General features: G+C 39.7%; 1 long non-coding RNA gene across 2 annotated transcripts; it reads right to left on the bottom strand.

Moving 5' to 3' along the window:
- Nucleotides 1-6,337: 6,337 nt before the first annotated feature.
- LOC140688668 (uncharacterized) lies at nucleotides 6,338-8,714 on the bottom strand. Of its 2 annotated transcripts, XR_012063372.1 has the most exons (4): nucleotides 8,452-8,714; nucleotides 7,842-7,898; nucleotides 7,000-7,121; nucleotides 6,338-6,562 (listed from the first exon to the last, which is right to left on the bottom strand). It is a non-coding gene; the product is annotated as an uncharacterized lncRNA (long non-coding RNA). The 2 variants fall into 2 exon arrangements; XR_012063371.1 differs by lacking the exon at nucleotides 8,452-8,714 and having other exon boundaries at nucleotides 7,842-8,105.
- Nucleotides 8,715-18,757: the final 10,043 nt, after the last annotated feature.

The raw sequence follows: 18,757 nt of genomic DNA, 5'->3' as shown, positions 1-18,757 counted from the left end.
CTCTACTTCAAGCCCTTTTCCTCTTCCTTTATTCCCTGATTATCCCTAGCTGGAGTGATTTTTCTATCATAGAATCTGAAAAATTTTCCTGCAGCTGAAAAAGAGGTGCCAGAGGTCAACGCGCATATGGTGGTTCCTGAATAGAGCCCCTGGTTAGGGGGACCCTCACCAACACTCATGGGGCATCAGGCATGTTGCAGGGTCGACCACCACCAACAAGAGCTTGCTGTGACACCAAGGCACGCACAGCATCCCTGCTCACTAAATTGTAGTTGTAGTCCTTTATTAAGAAGCAAAAATAAAAAAATTGCTCATGTTTCTTACTAAAATTATTTATGAGGGAGAAAAAGAAATTGTAATAGAAAGAACAAATTTCACTCCATGTTAGATGTGTTCATTTGGCTTTAATCCTGTACCTTGTTTTCTAGGCTCAGACTTGCTATCTCTGCACCTTTTGTAAAAGAAAGTTGCCTTTAGCCTGAAATATCCAGGAGGGTCTATTCTCCGGGCTCTGATCTTTAAGGATATTTGCTCTTCTACACTTATGTATAGATGGCAAGTTGTAAAATAGTGAATAACCTTTCTTTTTTTTGGAGGTTTTACAGGGGCACCATAATTTGACCCACATGGACAGCTGCAGGAACAAAGGATTTCAAGGACAAACAATTCATACAGCAAGAAGTTTGCAACAACCAGCCACATCCCCGCCACTTTTTAGTATAAAAGGAGACTGAATTCTGCCCTGGGGAAGAGAGTTCTACTGGATAACAATATGCCATTTTCTGGGTCTGCCAGCTTTACAAATAAAGTCTCTTTTCCTTACTCCAACATCTCATCTCCCGATTAATTGGCCTGTCATGCAGCAAGCAGAACGAGTTTGGACTTGGTAACAAATTGACTGCCTTAGAGGTAGTATGTCTCCACTGTTTCCTCATTTCCTGTATTTCACAACCTATCAATTTTATATGCTTTTTAACAACATGAACAAAAAACCTATTACAAGGAATTGATTCCAGAGAAATAAAATTATTTCTACTCCTTCAAAACTTTTTTCTTTTCTATTTTATTTTGTTTTGCTTATTGAAAAGAAAATAAATTCAAATCTTTTTATTTCACGTATTTTTATAACTAGATATTGTAAATAGTACAAAGATATTTAAATTGCAATAAAAATTGTTCATATATTAGTATAAAGATATATACACAATCAATGCAGATTAGGAAAGGAGTAGATATTTACTAAAAATCCACTGCACATCCAGTCTTTTACAAGCATATCCTGGAATATAAGCTCTATTATCCAGGGTCCCCCACCCCCAATCTCACTGCGGAGTCCCTTAGTAATCAACTACCAAGGCACCAGCATATAACCATGAGATCACTATTTTAGGTATAAATGAGAGTATTAGCTCATTCAATTCTAAAACAGAAACCTTAAAATAAATACTGAACTTACTTACAGATAAACAAATTTGGACACAAAAAAGTACAGTTTCTCCCCAAATTCACAAAGATAATAACTGGTAAAGGCAAGATTTGAACTCATCTGCCTTGAATATAAAGCTAAGTTGGAAATCCCCTTCAACTGTGGAGGACCAGCAGCACAGCCTGTCACCCTATCTTTGTTCAGATCTGGCTTTAGACAGCCTGAGACAGCACCCCTTCCTATGGAACTCGAGGGCAAACAATAACAATAAGGATTTTATATTCTGTAGTTTCTTAGGTCTCAATTATATAAAGTGTCAGCAGGTCAGCAGAAAACTCTGGGAAATATGAGTGGGTCCAGAGCTTTTTGCTGATAAGAAACTCAATCTATCAGGACAGAGTGACCTTCCCATGAGAGGCTCATGGACATAAACTAAAGGCAACTGAGCAATGAAAACTAGCAAGAACATGGAACTCAAGCAAGAAGGATCCCTACCATCCCCTGCCCAGTTGCCTCTTCACCTTTCTGGACAAGACGGCAGAAGGTCCATGTTCTTCTCCAAGTTACAACATCATGGATTCTCACCCATATAATAGTACGACTCTATGCTGTCTTAAGTCCTTTCCAACTAAAATATGATGACACCAATATCTCAGCGGAATGTCTATGTCTCCACTTTCTCTCTTCTATTAGGAGACTATATCTATGGCCACAAAGCCGAAATTCAATTAAAAACACCATGCACGAAGCCTGGTGAAAGTCTGTGTAAGAGACATTGTTCTCAAGCTCAGTGAGTGAAAACTCAGAAAAAGTGGTCCTTATCCCTCTGCAAGTGGAAGGTAGCCTGATTGTGTGTGTGTATGTGTGCACACGTGTGTGTGTAAATCAAATACAATGTATTCTGGGATGTGCACAGATTTTTTTTATGTTACTATCATTTCATGAGGATGAGCCAACCTTTAAAGTAATTTGAATCTACTATTCTGAGAGAGTCTCAGGATCTTTTGGTGGAGGATGGGAAAGGGGAAAGGAAAGGAGGAAAGAAGTAAATGAAGCAAAGCTGTAAGTATACTGCTAGGGAAAGGCAAGACATTATTTTTGTTCCTACTTGCATCACACACAAATTTGGGACTGGCTTTCCCACATGTCTTGTCAAGCACTGAGTTGCAGAAGAACAGGTGACAGCCCATTTCTCACTGAGCTTGTGACTGTACGTGGCATCTTATAGACACTAATTATTTAACCTGATCAAACAATCTGGCAGCAGGCTCTAATTCTCCTATTTTGAGAGATAAGAAAACAGGAAGTGAAAGAGGGTATATAGCTTGACAAAAGCCAGAGGACAAGTAAACTAAAGAGGATGAATTCAAACTCAGATCTGAATGCAGAGTCTGATCTTCCCACTCCGAGGGCTGGAAATTCCTTAACACACAGGGTCCCCAGCTCCTCTGCTTTGTTCCTGGCACCAAGCATTTCCCATGGCGATATTCTCCAGTTCTCAGACACAGCGCTCTGTGCAGCCAATAACCTCCATTCGACCTTGATCATCTACCTGTCACGCCCACCAGGCTTCACCAGGCAAGAAAGCTGGCTTTCAACTGCATACAAAGCCACCCCTGTTTTATCCTGGACTCTTCAGCGGCTTTTCCAGCGTAAACGCAGCCATGAAAGTGCTCACAGTTTGTACATGAGCCACACTACCTCTCTCCATCTCTGTCCCCACCTATACTACTTTGCTATGACCATTTTGAGAATCTTGGAAACAAATTTTTAAAAACAGAAAAGAAAGGATTCTGTAACAAGTACTTAATACTTACAATTTTAAATGAGAAGTTACAAAGTGAGTATTTACAAACCGAATCTGCCTTCCTAGGTGTCAGTTGTAACAGTTAAAATATACAATAGCAAAAAATTCTGACTTAAATAATTAACAAAAACATCAACAATAATCTGGAATAAACTCAAAAACAATGCCCATGTTGTACATGGAGGAAGTACAGGACTGTACTGTGGGGTAAAGTAAGAGGTGTGAAAGTAGAGACATCAACATTTTGTATGCAGGAAAGCAGTTTTGTAAAAATGTACGTTCTCCTAAAGATAATTCAAAAGTACTAAAAAATCCCACGAGAGCACTTCTTTTTTTTTTTAACTTGAAAAATTATATTAGAATTCTTCAGGAATAATAAAGTCATAATACTAACCAAGAAAATTTGGGATCGAAAAGAGAATCAAAAAATCGCACTGTCAGATATTAAATAAATGTTTACAATATGTAAGATATAGTGCTAGTGTAAGAAAGTAAGATTGATAAAAATAAACCATGAGCTCAAAAAGAGACTCTAGTGTACATAAGTATTCTTTACAGGTGGGATTTCAAGTTAAAAAGCAAAGTAGGAATTCAATAATTGTCTTGGGACAATCAGAGAATCCCCTGGAAAAAACAAATTCTATTCCAGTCATAATGACCACAAGAAAAATTACAGAATGTGATGTGAATATTAGAAAGTACTAATAACAGCGAATATAATTCTTTGCTCATATTAATTCAACTTCTCTTCACTATAACAAGTACCATCATCATCTCCATCTTAGAGATTAAAAAAACCTACAGAAGAAATTTATACCATTATAAGAAAGTATTTCTAAGAATAATATCAGGAATAAAACCCAAAAAGAAGACATTTACAATCTTAAGATTATTTTGGGCCACAACAAAAATGAACCTACTGAACAAAATGAAAGGCAAAAAATGACAAGGAAAAGCTCTCTGATACATGTTGATGAAGACAAGGGGTTAATGTTCATAATATACATAGAGCTGTCACAAAGCAACAAGAAGCTGCCTCACTTAAATGTGTGCAAAGGACAAAAGAGATCATTCACTTTTTAAAAGTCAGATGGCTAATGAGTGAAAAATGCTCAATACCTCACTGGTCATCAAGTGCAAATTAAAACAATGAAAAAGTACTTTTGCTCATCATATTGGCACATATTTTTAAAAGATATTCTAGCTAGTGTCCATCTTTGAGAGAACAAACTGTGAGCGATCTTTTGGAGGATGACATGTCAATGGATATGTAAACTCTGAAAAACGTGTGTACACACAGGCTGAACTCCACATTTTGGAATCGTTTCATTTAGAAAAATTCAGTTCAAAAAGATGTACTTATCAGAGCATTTACACAGCACTGTTTACAATGGTGAGAAGAAAAGCTGAAGTGAAATCATATCCAGCGATAGAGAATTGGTTACATAAGTTATTCTACATCTTTTCATGCCCCACAGGAGAAGGAATTTCTTGATTCACTTGAAAGGAGCCTGTGATTTATGTAGTTGTCACATCCAAGGACTAAATTTCCAGAAAACTTAACGAAAATAATACTCATACAAGATCACAGGAATGTTTGTATAAGAAGTATGCCAGTCAAACACCCTTTCTGACAGTGGAAAATGGAGAAAACTTAAGTGTCCACCATCAAGACAATGATGCGGTAAATCACGGTGAGCTGTGGGCACTAAAGTTCCGGTGTTTCGGCGTGGTCCAAGGCCTTGTCCACAGTACGCTCCCACGAAAGGTGTCCTTACACAAGAGACCAAACCTGCATATCAGGAAAACCCTCTACTCTATCTGAAAGGACCGGGTGAGTCTGGAGAGAGAGGACGTCTGTGATATATACCTGAGTGAATAAACCAAGCTGCAGAAAACATATAGTATGGCCTTATTTTTCAATAAAGCATATATACACACACATAGACATAGATTTCTCATATACGTGTATGTATGTGTTTATTTATATGACATAGGCATAAAGGTCATGAAATATATACTCCACATTGTCAGCAGTTTTTACTCTCAGGAAAAAAGGGGAAGGGATGTAGGGGACTTTCGGTACCACAACAGATCTCTTTTCAGAATTTCAGTTAAGTATACTTGGAATTTAAAAGTTTATTTAAGTCCAAAGTAAAATGGACGAGGACTCCACAAGACAGAATGCTATACTAGTCATTAAAAATCATGCCAGGGGAGATAGAATATTGTAGAAAAATGTGTAATAAGCCGAATGGAAAATGGAGGTCTCCACACAGTATACAGGCACACATTGCTCGCTGGTTTTTATGACAGAGGTAATACACACTGATGAAAAGAACAGAAAATAGATGTTAATGTGTTAATTATTATCTCTGAGTACTGGCACCAGGATAGATCCTTTTGACCCTTTTTTCAGACATTTGTATTAAATACACACTATTTTTCATCTGAAAAATGCATTTTTAGATGTCTAGTACCACACATTGGAAAATTACACGAGTACTTACAGAAACAAATAACTAGGAGACACCGCAGCAGCGTCACAAAGTGTAGAAAGGGCGATCCTGAATAACACCGCGCAGTTACATAAGGACCCACAAAGTGAGAGCACCTGCTGTAACAGGGTGCGGCCCCCTTCCATTTGTCAGATGTGTCTTCAGGGCTGAGGCAGTTCTGAGCACGGCCAGTGTCAGTGCTGGTGTCTGGATGGATGCCACTGGACGTGAGGGCACCTGCAAGCCGAGAGGAAGAACAGAAATCATCCTCTGCTTTTTCTGTCTTGTTTCTTTGTTACTTTTAAAGAGAGGCGGAAATAAGATAAACTGGATCTTTCCTACTGAAATTTCAGTAATGAAACCATTTTTAAAGTGATCACAACTTATATTCTGCCTATGACTGTCTTTTCAACAAAGCATCATATTTATAAAATGTTAATTAACTCAGTTAATTAACTCCCTGTTGAAACATTCTAGTAAAGAGCATGAACTGCAGTATGTAAAAGAACCACACCTGCAGTGACTAGCTCAGCTGTCTTGACGGCAGTGCAGTCAGCCCCCACCATCCCATGGCCCTGAGCTCCTGATGCTGGTAAGAGAGCGCGCTGCTGCCTCAGATGGAAAGAAAAGGTGAAAGCATTTTCTGAAATCTACAGCACTGACAAAACATAACTGATAAATCCCAGGCTCCTTTGAGGCTGTCATTTTCCGTTTCTGGCCAACACCCGTCAATGAGCAGAACCACCCCATTCCCGAGTCATGGGACTCACGTGGGCAGCAGTTTTGGAGAAATTTCCAGGTATAGAATGTAAACCAACTATACATAAAACTCTGAAAAAGAAAAGATGCAATAATTTGATTTTGGAAGACACTCAATATATTCTCCTAAGCCTTAGTACTTGGAAAGGCTGGGCTTCTACTAAGCCACTTATTTATTTCACAGCCAATGAGCATCTCCCACAAACCCTGTTTCCCTGTGTCTGCTGGGAGCTTCAGGCACATTGATGTTGTCTATCTTATAAGTCACAAGGCAGAGGCGTGTGTCTCACGCTTGCAACTCTCACACAGGCTCAACTCCTAGCCTCACTGTATGAACTTGGCCCCATTTTCTCACCTGTTTATTTGGTATCTGTTCTTCTGTAAGCTGCCTGAAATGCTTATTGAAACAAGTCAGAAGAATGAGTGGGTAGAGAAATGGACAGATGGACAGGTGAGAGATGGGCAGAAAAACAGAGAGTCTCCAAGAGAAGGGGAGCAATCAAAATTACCTATGCAAAACCCTCTTCTAGTCAGGGAAGGAAACCACCACGGAGAAGTGTGAAGAGGCAGGTTGCTTAGGACTGTTTCCTGGATTCCATGAAAAGTCACACCAAGAGATGAGAGGGTAGAACTATAAATAATAAAAGAAAAAATTCATGCATGTTTGAAAAATATATCTACATTATGTACTTTCTAAAGAATAGAGTCAAATCAGCAAGGCCCAATAACACAATCCTTGGGTATTTACAGAAGTGAGAATCCCATCTCCAATCTGCAAGGCATCCTTTGGAGCACTGAGAGTCTACACGGTGCGGTCATAAAGCCATCACCGCAAAAGCGATGCTATCCTGCACTTACGAGGAAAGAGCAGCTGTGCTCGGTCTGCCTACACGTGTCTTTTACACCCCTCAGCACCTCTACGGGGGAGGGACGCCTAGCGAGCCCCATCTCTGCAGGACAGAAAACAAGTCCAAGAGAGGCTAAGCCGACCTATCAATTCTCCATCTCACAGGACTTGTCACTCCAGACCAGGACTCGAACTCGGACCCACGTTTGTAACCACAGTACTACCGTATTTTATGTGCTTTTTGTGTGTATAATACATTTGTTTCTGGCATGAAAGGGTATTTAATAAATGATCGGTTGTCTTGTCTATCTCATTAGCTCACAATCTTTATATTTTTGAATTGTACTCTTCCCATGGAGAAAGGAACGGAAAGAGCGGGGATCAGAATGAGGTGGGGCTCCATTCTTTATCTGTTGCCTCATCTCATCGAAGTCCCCAAACAAGGAGATAGAGCAAATGTTCTCGTCATCATTTAAAGAGAGGGCTCCAGTGATGGTGACTTACTCAACTCCAAAACCAAGTCTGGGGGAAGGGCACATGCAGCAACGAGAGCAGTATCACCTGTAGGAAGGCAAAAAGAGCTCAGGGGATGGCTCAATGGGTCAGCCTGATTTCATTTCAATCGATAATACAATAACACACTCTAAAAAATCTAGCATGCAATGGATTTGCTCTTTCTTGACATCTAGCAAGTTTCCACATCTCACATGTAACATTATCACGAACTAGTGAAAGGAAGAGTCCACAGACAAGGAAAATCAATGCCACAGGCAGGCTGAAACACAGGCTGGAGGAAAGGAAGGGAAAGGGCATAGTTAAGAAGAGGCGAAATTCTGGGAAAAAGACATCATCACAAGGAATCTCAAGCATCATCCAGCAATCATATAATCATTCTTTCAAGGGAGAGTTACTTAGGTCCTATTTTGTGCAACATTGTACAGTGGGTGAAGCAAAGAGCACAGCGTCCATGGTGGCAGCAAGTTGCGGAGCTCCAATACACTTCTTATCCCGGTACCTTGCACACTTGTCCTCAGTATAAAGGCAAAATATATAGTAAAATAATCCAATGTAAACTCTATGCAATGCTGAAAAAAATTAAAGAATACCTAAATACCTGGACAGACACACCACGCACATTCCTGAATCAAATGACAGCATTCTTGGGATGGCAGTGCTCCCCAGAGCGATCCATATATTCAACGTGGACTCGATCACAATCCCAGTGGGTTCCTCTGCAGAAACTGACTATCTGCTGCTACAATTCATATGAGAATTCGAGGATCTCAGTAACCAAACCGTACTTGAAATAGAAGAAGAGTTTGAGAGGACTTGTAATTCTCAATTTCAAACCTTACAACTGTATCTCCAGGTGAGATTAGAGGCCATTTTTAAGTTATAATTGTGTTTATCCTTATTTTCTAAATTCTGTACAACGAATATACCTGTTAGAATAAGAAATTTAAAAAGTAAAGTATCTTTTAAAACATGCAAACCGATTCATTCATTGGGAAGAAAATATTTTGACTATAAAGAAGTAAACAAATATCTAGTGAAAAAGGACTATTTAAAAACAGGAGTGCATTTACATTTTTTGTAAATTGGAAACTGAAAAGCACAAACACATCAAGTTTCTAGGGAGAGTGTTGCAACATATTAATTGTTATTTCCAAAATTCTAATTGAACAATGAAAACTCAAGAAAGAGAAAATCTTGATTGACAGCCAACTGCAAACACATGGAGAGCAAAGGCCTAGAAATCACAGTTCCTTTAACTCTGCTACTAACTCAATAGGAGAGGAAATTCCTCACAGAGGGGACAGTGGAATCCCATGCATAAGACAGGATACACAGTACAAACTGCACTAGAATTGGGGGTGATTTCCATAGAAGAATTCTAAAGTTACAACATTGCTGAAAAACTATAAAAACACTGACAGACAGATTAAAACACACAGTCATATATATTATATAGAAACATATGAAGTCTGCTCCCATGTTGCATAGAAATACAAACATATTTGTTCATTTATGGGCACTGATTACTTTATCCCAGGTAGAATATTTCAACTAAAATAGATAATCAATAATACACTCCTCTTGTCAAAACTAGTTGATAAGTTACTCTGCTATGTATGCATAATGTGTCTAAGATAGATTTAAAATTAGTGAAAAAGATTTTTGTATGGTTTCTTGAACCCTTCTCAAAACACCAAGCTTAATTTTAAAATAAATCTGAGCAGTATTTCTATATGATCTTTTCCCTTGTGAAATGAACAACACAGTCTGTTGTCAAAATTCTTTCCTTACAATGATTCACGAGCACCGTATACTCACAAAACTGCTGGACAGCAAGGCACTATCCAGACACTGTGACAAATCAAATGAAACACAAGGAAGACAGTGACCCTGTTCTGCAGGGCTTATAATCTGTTCCAACACCGGGTTTTTATTTGATTTGTTTGATTGGTTAGAAAAATAAAATCACTCAAGTACATTCTTCTTTGAGCATTATGTAAATCATAACTCTCTTTTTAGTGTCATGAGCAGGAAAGACTTGAGTATGAATTGATTAGAACAACTAGGCACAATCATCACTGGAGCCTGTGTAATAAATAAGTACATGAGATCTAAAATAAACCTACACAGATCTCTGCAAGGAAAATGAAGAGGTGAGTTCCCCAATGAGAAAACAAACAATCAAGAAATCAAAAAAGGAAAACTTTTTCATTAATGATTCCAGGCAGTAGTGGAGCATGGTGGTGAAGATCACAAATGCTGGGGACAAACATGAGGGTCTGAAATCCCACAGCACTGGGTAGCTGTGACACTGATATTTCAGTGAAATTTTCTGCACCTCAGTCTCCTATCCATAGACTGGGGACAACCACAGCACCCATCTCCTAGAACGGTCTTAAGAATTAAGTTATTTTTTATATAAAAGTTTAAATAAAATACCTCAGATTTTAAATATTACCCCAAAAGCTCAAGGAACAAAGAAAACAGTGATAAATTGGAGTTCATCAATTGTTAAAAATTTGCTTCAAAGGACACCATCCAGAAGGTGAAAAAACAACAGAGAGGAGAAAATTTTTTCAAATTATTTATCTGATTAAGTATTTGTATCTTCAAATAAAAGAAAAAACTCCTACAACTCAACAAGAAAAAGAGAACTCAATTAAAATGTGTATAAAGTATCTGAAAATGTATTTTTCAAAGAAAATATACAAATGGCCAATAAGCACAATCAAACGATGTTCAATATCATTAGCTGTAAAAGAAATCAAGTCAAAACCACTAGGAGAAACCGCTTCACACTTACTACAATAGGTTATAATAAAAAAAAGGTGTAACAAGCACTAATGAAGACACAGAGGAAGCGGAGCGCGCAGCCCTTGCTGGTGAGGATGTAACACAGCGTGGCCACTTTAGAAAACAGCCTGGCAGGTCCTCAGAGAGTTGAACATTTGGTTTATGAATGACCCAGCATTTCTGCTCTCTGGTCACACAAGTAAGAGAACTGAAAACAAATGTCCACATAAAAATTCCTACAGGAGTATTCACGGCGCCATTACTCTTCACAAACAAAAAGCAGACACAACACAAACGACTATCACCTGATGAATGGGTAAACAGTAGGGCCCAGATATACAGTAGAATATAATTCAGCAATAGCAAAGCATAGAGTACTGACCCAGGCCACAACCTGGAAATACATTGAAAAAGTTACTCAGTGTGAAAGAAGTCAGTCACAATAGACAGTTCCATTTACATGAAATAACTTGTTTTACATGAAATGTCCAGCACAGGCAAATCCATAGAGAGAGAACAATGGCTGCCTGGGGCTGGGGGAGGATGAGGAAGATGGGAATGACTGCTTGTGCATACAGGGCTTCCTGTTGGGGGATGAAAATATTCTAAGATTGACTGCGATGCACAATTCTGGGCTTTGAGTAAAAACCGCTGCACATTTTAATGGGTGAATTGTATTAAAACTGTTAAGGACAAAAGCACCTAGGGCCAGAACCTTCAAATAGTAAATGCAAATTGCTAACTTTTATTACAGGAAGAAGAAACTGCCCTCAGCATGAAAGCAGGAGATCGGCAAATATGGGTTAACAGAATTGGACAAGAGCATTTCACTTGAAAGAGTTGCTGAGTGTACACGAAATATTCAGAAATAGGAAAATCAGCTTGACATCACGAAGAAGCATTCTGCTTCAAATGCAGATCAAGGATTCGGCAAGCCCAGCTGCTAGAAATAACCAGAGAAGAAACCTGGTTCTTACAACAAGCACCAGAGCCAACAAGGAAATGGTGGTGAGGAAAGCAGGCAGCCAAAAATCTGGAACAGTTTGCTACAAATAATTTCTCCACTGAAAATTCAAAAATAAAATGAAAGTGATGCAATGCTGAGCTGGCCTCACGTTAAAGGGCTTCCTCTGCTGCTCGACAGTTCTGTAACCCCGAATGAGAGACTCAGGAGAATCAGCATGGCTCCTGGCAGTCCTCAAGTGACTGCCCACCAGCACGTTTACCACCATCACATCTGCCAGGGTTGTATTGCAGAGAAGAGACCAACGTCTAAAAGGCACAGGAAATGTTTACCAGGGAAGAAAAGGCTGCTGTCAGTCCTGGGACAGAGGCAGTGTGAGCAGAGGCCAGAAGGCTGCAGGTGAACTGGAGCAGACCTGGGGCATGAAGGGACCACGGAAGAGCAGATCTCAATTTTCTACTCTCTCTCCCTCGGGTAGGAGAGATAAAGCCTGCATCCTTCTCACCTGGAACTGTGGGTTCTGGCTGGCAGAAGTCTTACGTACAGGGAATGAATACTCAAGACTCTGTGGAAAAAGTCACGAAAGAGAGAGGGCGTAGGGACCCAACTCCACGAGCCTCTCAAATGATCCCATATTTATTGTGTATAATCAAAGGAAAACGTCATTAACAGTTGTGTGATAGTAAGCAGGAACTTGGGGAAAGAAGGATGAGACAGAGATTGTAGAATCCACCATGAGTACAAAGGCTTAGTGTATCTTTAGGTAAGTCATGGGGTGAGGGGAATAAGATACATTCTTTAGACATGTGAATTACAAAGCAGACCACCAGACCAGCTAGGTCCTTGCTTGGGGGATAATAGAGTATCTAACTGCACACAAGCCCAGCCTTTATAGCTGTGGGCCTGGGTCATTGCTTTGCGATGAGCAGAGTGCTATCTAAAACATCATCTATGCAAGCAAAGCATTATCTCTGCTTTTTAAGGCAAGGAGACAGGAGTGAGGATGCACAGGCACTTGCTTGCAAAGCAGTTACTAAGCATACGTTTTCTTCTTAAATTTGACAGGCGGCTGGGGTCTGTTACAATTTGTTAACCCAATCATGGGCTCCCACATGGAACCATTATGGAGGACACCCTAAGGTGACAAATCCTGGCTCTAGGTCTTTTCCTGCCAGCTTCAGCCACTCTAGCAGAGTCTAGGCACATTCCTGAATAATGATCATACAGAACCACCCACACTGTTAACTCCTGGTGCTTGAAACTTAATTTTAGCTCTACACAACTTAACGTAGAAAAGTTTCAGAAATAAAAGATATTATATTTACTTTATATCTCATCATAGGACTGATTTTTCTGATTGCTCTAAGCTGCTTCTTCTTGGTAAAGCACCTAATTCTGCAGGTGAATTCAGTACTTTCTTTGGGCATAACTAGCCAGTTTGGGCTCGCTAACTTCTATTGGTCAAATACCGATACACTTAATTGATTTCATTGTTCATCAATTTCAGCTGGGAGCAGAGGGAGTGTCACTCTGTTCCTCAGCCCAACCTCAACTCTTTATCATCAGCAACTCAGGACTCCGGAAACCAAAAAAGCTTTTGTTTCCCTTCTACAGTTTCAACAAACCCAACAGGATACATAAGCCTGGAGAAAGAATTCAACACAAATGTTAAAACAAAAATCAATAAACCTGAAGCAACTCCATCTCCGAATCATGATACACAATGACATGAGATTAAGTGTGTCAGGCCCAAAGCATGGGTGAGCCTGACCACCTGATTTCTATTCTTCAAAGGAAGGAAAGTTTTCCTATTTTTTATTATCACTCTGTCATTGTTTCTGATTAAGCCAAAAACTAGTGTATGAAATAATTAAGCATTGAAATAACAGATTTTTGTTGTATCAATTACAGAAGGCATTCAGAGGTGTTAGGAAAAACCACCTCTGTAAAAAATGCAAAATTTCTTCCACTGTGAAGAACACGTATACAAAATGCAACAGAGAATTCAAGCTCTTGTGGAGAGGAGCAAAAGCCACAGAATCAAAGCAAAGTCATTACTATGAGTCAACTCAAAATTCACTGGACAATCATGTTCAATGCATTCAATGAAATTTAAAGGCATACTGCAAACCATACACTTAATGATCTGCAGGCTAGAGGAAGAATTTCTCTCTTTAACAGACAAGAGTAATCAATAGGGTGCCCCACCAAACAAGGACAAAAGAACAATCAGGTTTTTAACAGTTATGATAAATCAGCATTTTCTAAAGATCAAAATCCAGAAATTTTAAACATTCATTCACACCACAATGAAACAAGCACTTAAAAAAAAAAGAAAATAAGCACATAGAACATGTACATAGATCAATGAGAATTTCTTGAGACGCTGGAAGAAACAGGCTATAGTCTTTTACTTGAGAAATAAAACTACTTTTAAAGATAAATGCTAAAACACATTTCATCATTCATGTTGCCTTGAAAAATCTGAGGCACTTGTATCTGATTAGAAAAGCAATTCTGAGTAATAGTGTGTTACAATTCAGAGCCAGTTTGCTTTAGAAGAAAAGAGAAAAGAAAAGCTACTGTTTCTCATATACTGCACAAAGTGTGAAGTGTCTCCCTGCCTCTTTCTCCTCCCGTTTTCTAAGCTCATGCTTCCCAACCCTTCTGAAACAAGTATGAGAACCTCTTATTCCCGCCAATATGCCAAATGACAAAAGAAAATCAATTTATTTGTGTAAGTATATGCTTAAACCTTGAACTGGAAGAGAAAGATATCAGAAGTCTATATGGAACTTATTTCTACATTCCTGAAATCACACACACAAACGTTCACACAGACACAGACACAGACACATACCCCCTGGATTACTGGGAAATTCACAAACTTAGGATTTCCATCTTCTAGAAGATAACTTTGTAGTTAGTTTAAAATACAAAACTGTCAGCTTTGGAAAGCCTTGATCACCTGCTAAACCATCCAAATATCAAAGAGACCCAATTAGCCTTCTCGGTAGAATGTAATTTCCCATGATGGCAAAACATACCCTAAAAAGTCCTGGATCTAAGTCTCGTGTTTATCACTAGCTATGATCGTTTTTAAGCACATTAACAGATTCAGAAACGTATGTCTCAACAGCATTTATTCTTATCGAAATAGTATACGTGTTCATTTGCCTATACAGAGACCAGGTCCCATCATGGAGTTTAAGAGCTATTTTGTGTATTGCAATATTTATTTTTAAGTGCAGAAAAGGAGGGTGGGTATTACTCAGTTGTAGAGCACCTGCATAGCATGCACAATGTCCTGGCTTCAGTCCCCAGTACCTCAAAAAAAAATAAATAAAATAAGGGCATATTTAAAAATGAGTAAAGTTATAAAAAAATGCAGACTAAAAACCACTGCAATCTAGGAGACACAATTACAATAAAAAAACAAGAGTTTCTGTCAATTATTGGCTATTTGCCAATCGCAGAGACAACCAGAAATCACACCTGATAACCATCACGTGTGATTCTCAGCAACCCTACTAAGTAGACACGGATGAGAAACCAGGCTCTGCAGATGAGGAGACGGAGCTCAGAGGAGCCGGGGACGCTGACCGTCCTGCTTCCCGTGACACCACATCAGCCCAGGGCAAGCGCTGACGGAGCTGCTATGAGGGGACACCCAGCTGCATGGAACCTGGGGCACTGGGGAGTCCCAGAAAACACTAAAAACTGTTCAGTGAAAAACCAGCTCAAATATAATACACTGTGCCACATTGTTTAAACAGGGAACATGACTGAGACCTTTTTGATGCCTCCGTGTCCTTTCTGCCATCGTCAGTTACTTGCCCTCACAGCGTGACCAGTGATGAACTGGACCCCATATGAAGTGCACTCAGATGGCAGAGCATTTGAAGCTGTTTTATGAAGTTTGTAAGACTCTGTGCCTCACACAGGCGGTCATCCATCACTTCTCACCGGTGTGGACGTACCACCTGAAATCACTCCTTTCTGCTTTTTAAAATCCCTTCATCTACTCCAGACTTTTCAACAGCAAAGAAGAAGCTAAACCACAGACAGTGGACAGCTTTTCACCAAATTTCTTGAACGGCCCATCAGACTACCTGGAAGCCCTTTACTTTTATTAAACCCACTTCCAGGTACTTCATCATTTTCTGATTGGTGGACTTGGCCTCTGGCTGAGCTACTCAGAGAGCTCCCAGCCTCACATCCGTGAGAGGACCCTGCTGTTGGGAGAAATCAGTGAGAAAGGCGTACATCCCCTAGTCAGGTCTGCACGGCTAGAAGTGCCACAACGTGCTAAAAATTTATACCGTCATAACCCCTGGGCTCCCATGGACTGGTTTCACATTAACCAAACTCATGAGACACTGATACAAGAAAACCAGAAATTTAACTTATTAATGTAACAGAAGACGTGAAACTATGAACCAGACTGCAATATCAGAGTTCAACCATGAGTATATGTTCTCCTCCACGGCCCAATCACGGGCAGGCAGTCACATGGCAAGTGTGGACAGAAGCAGAGCAAGAAGGATTTCTAGATTAATTCAATGGACTAAATTTCTGTTATACCAACAAATCTGCTGCCTGGAAAACAATTAATGCTAATCACGGTGCACTCTTCGTGGACAGTTGCCGAGACACGACTGTGAGCACCTGTGTAACTCTCCTTTCCCTGTCCTTTATGGGCTAATTGAGGCACAGACGTACAGAAATCGAGGGATGCAGATACATCTAAACACCCAAAGCCCATTCTGGGAGCCACAATACCATACAGCCAGGGTTAAAATACTTGCTCTGCCACTTACTGGTTCTGTGACCTTGGCCAACTTACCCTCTGTGTGCCTCAATTTCCACACTGTAAAACTGGGATAACAATCAAACCTTCCTTACTCGCTTGTTGACAAGATTGAAGGATTCATTTCTGTAAAACGCTCAGAAAAGAATGTAGCACATTTTTGGTGCTCAACAAATGTCAAATTAATATTACAGTGGTTTACAAGTCTCCTTCCTAATCATCTTCTGTGTTTCCTGGCTAGACTAATACCCAAAGGAAATTTTTATTTCTCCTTTTATAAACTCTTGTGGTGCACCCTTCTGTTCCATCCCACCACCTGTTTAAACTGATGGAAGGGATACCTCCTCCCCACTCCTCTGGGCCATGCAGAGTGCTACTCCCTTCACAGCCCTGACCCCTGGCCCACAGCTAGCCCTCCTCACATTAACAGATTGAGTTGTGATTCCAGGGAGACAAGCAGGGCATGTGAAACCGTTCCTTTCCCTCCAGTGTTGGCCACCCTAGGGAAGCACCCTGGATGCTCAGCTCCATGGCAGAACAGCCCTGTGCATGATGGGGCAGATTCTCTCAAGGGAAGGCTTGTTGTGGCCCAGAGATACCTGGGACAGGGTGAGTCTCTACTTCTGGGACACAGTATCATGACACTCATTTACCCACAGCCCTGAAGTTCATGGAGAACGTGGCTTCATCAGTAACAAAGAAGACATTTAACGCCTGCCTACTCTTTTGTGTCATCTCTCAGTTGGCTGCTGGAGACAACATGTGTATAAGTATTGGTTCCCCTTAGGCCCCAACATATATGAAGTAACAAAAATTTCTGTGGCTTAACGTTGGTCCAGGGCGACTGTGTAACAGTTCTGACTCTGCTGATGCTAAATTATGGGTGTAGGAATTATGGAACCTCCTCAAATATCTTTCATCATAAAATCAGCTTTTCTTATTTTCTTGTTTCTTTGTAATTACCAAAGACTATAAAATGATGGCTTCACACAAAACAGCAGCTAAAGTTTATGAGCTCTCTTGACATACCCACTGTGTTAAACACGTTACATAATTACTAATTCTCACAATTCTACAAAGCAGATATGAGCGTCCCCTTCTCACAGACAAGGGGAAAACTCAGAACGAGCTGACTCAGGATCACGTGGTTCAGTGGCAGCACGTGCAGGCAAACACAAGTCAAGAAACTACACCCCATCATATATGTACCAAATCAACTGCCACCAATTAACACACAGCGGCGGGGTCAATACTCAGGGAACTCAACACACTTTTCAGCTTTATGGTGCTCCAGAGGCAGCTTCTAGCTGTTTTATAAAATCCCGGCTCACTGGTTTCTAACACTAGAAGAAAAGGCCGATTTTGCCATTGTTTGCACAGCAAGTCTGAAATGTTCACAGCGAGATAACAGAATAAAACTATGATATAAGCAGAAAAATTTTTCCTGGTAGAAAGACATAATGGACATTGTGCTATTCTGAAGCATTAAGCAAAGAAATCAAAATAAAATCACATTGTTTAAGCCTTATTTTACAAACAGAAAAATTAAGACTGTAAAAAGTTGCAACAGCGCCACCTATGGCTAAAAAGACCTTCCAGGTTGCCGGGAAACATGCAACACAAAAATTGACTGTAGGATGAGAAACGAGAATCAGATAACTAGAAGCTTATGTAGCATATACTGCACTTTGCTTCGGGGGAATGGACGGGTATTCAGTATTTAATCTGATATTGCTAATACTCCTAAATATAAACAAAATACATAGGCTCATGGAAATTCATCTTAGAAGTGGAAAGATTCCAGTCCAGCCACTTCATTTTACATGAGGGGAGACTGAGACCTGAGATCTGTCCTCCTGGCAATCAGCAGCAAAGCTCTCCTAGGTCTCATGTCTTGCACTCTAGTAAAAACCAACAGAACTGTACTACGCCTATATTCGTAGAAGTCACGTCTGTATTTCTCCAACAGTAGGTAATCTAAGTATCTTGCAAAATAGTTCTCAAAGAGCCAGAAAATGATACAAGTTTGTTGAAATACAAAAACATTTATTTACATATTAAAACAGCATGAGCTTTATTCTCTCTATTAAAAAAGTGACATGTCAAATCAAAATTTTGAAATTTTAAAACCTGAAAAGAGTGCAGAAAAAAATCAAAATATTCTTTAATCACAAAAGAGAGAAGCTTATTCCCTGAAAATAATCAATGTGGATTTTTCTAAACTTAATGGTTCTGGTCAGAATCCCGAGAAATTAAATGTCTGATGGATGGTTACACGGCAACATGAATTCTGAGCTGTAACAATACAAATTCTGTGTAAATAATCTTCAAGGTCGT

Source organism: Vicugna pacos, chromosome 2 (genome assembly GCF_048564905.1).
Source record: "Vicugna pacos chromosome 2, VicPac4, whole genome shotgun sequence".
In the NCBI taxonomy this organism is placed as follows: domain Eukaryota; kingdom Metazoa; phylum Chordata; class Mammalia; order Artiodactyla; family Camelidae; genus Vicugna; species Vicugna pacos.
The sequence above is the reverse complement of the archived record's forward strand: the minus strand, read 5'-3'. Positions and strand labels throughout refer to the sequence as shown.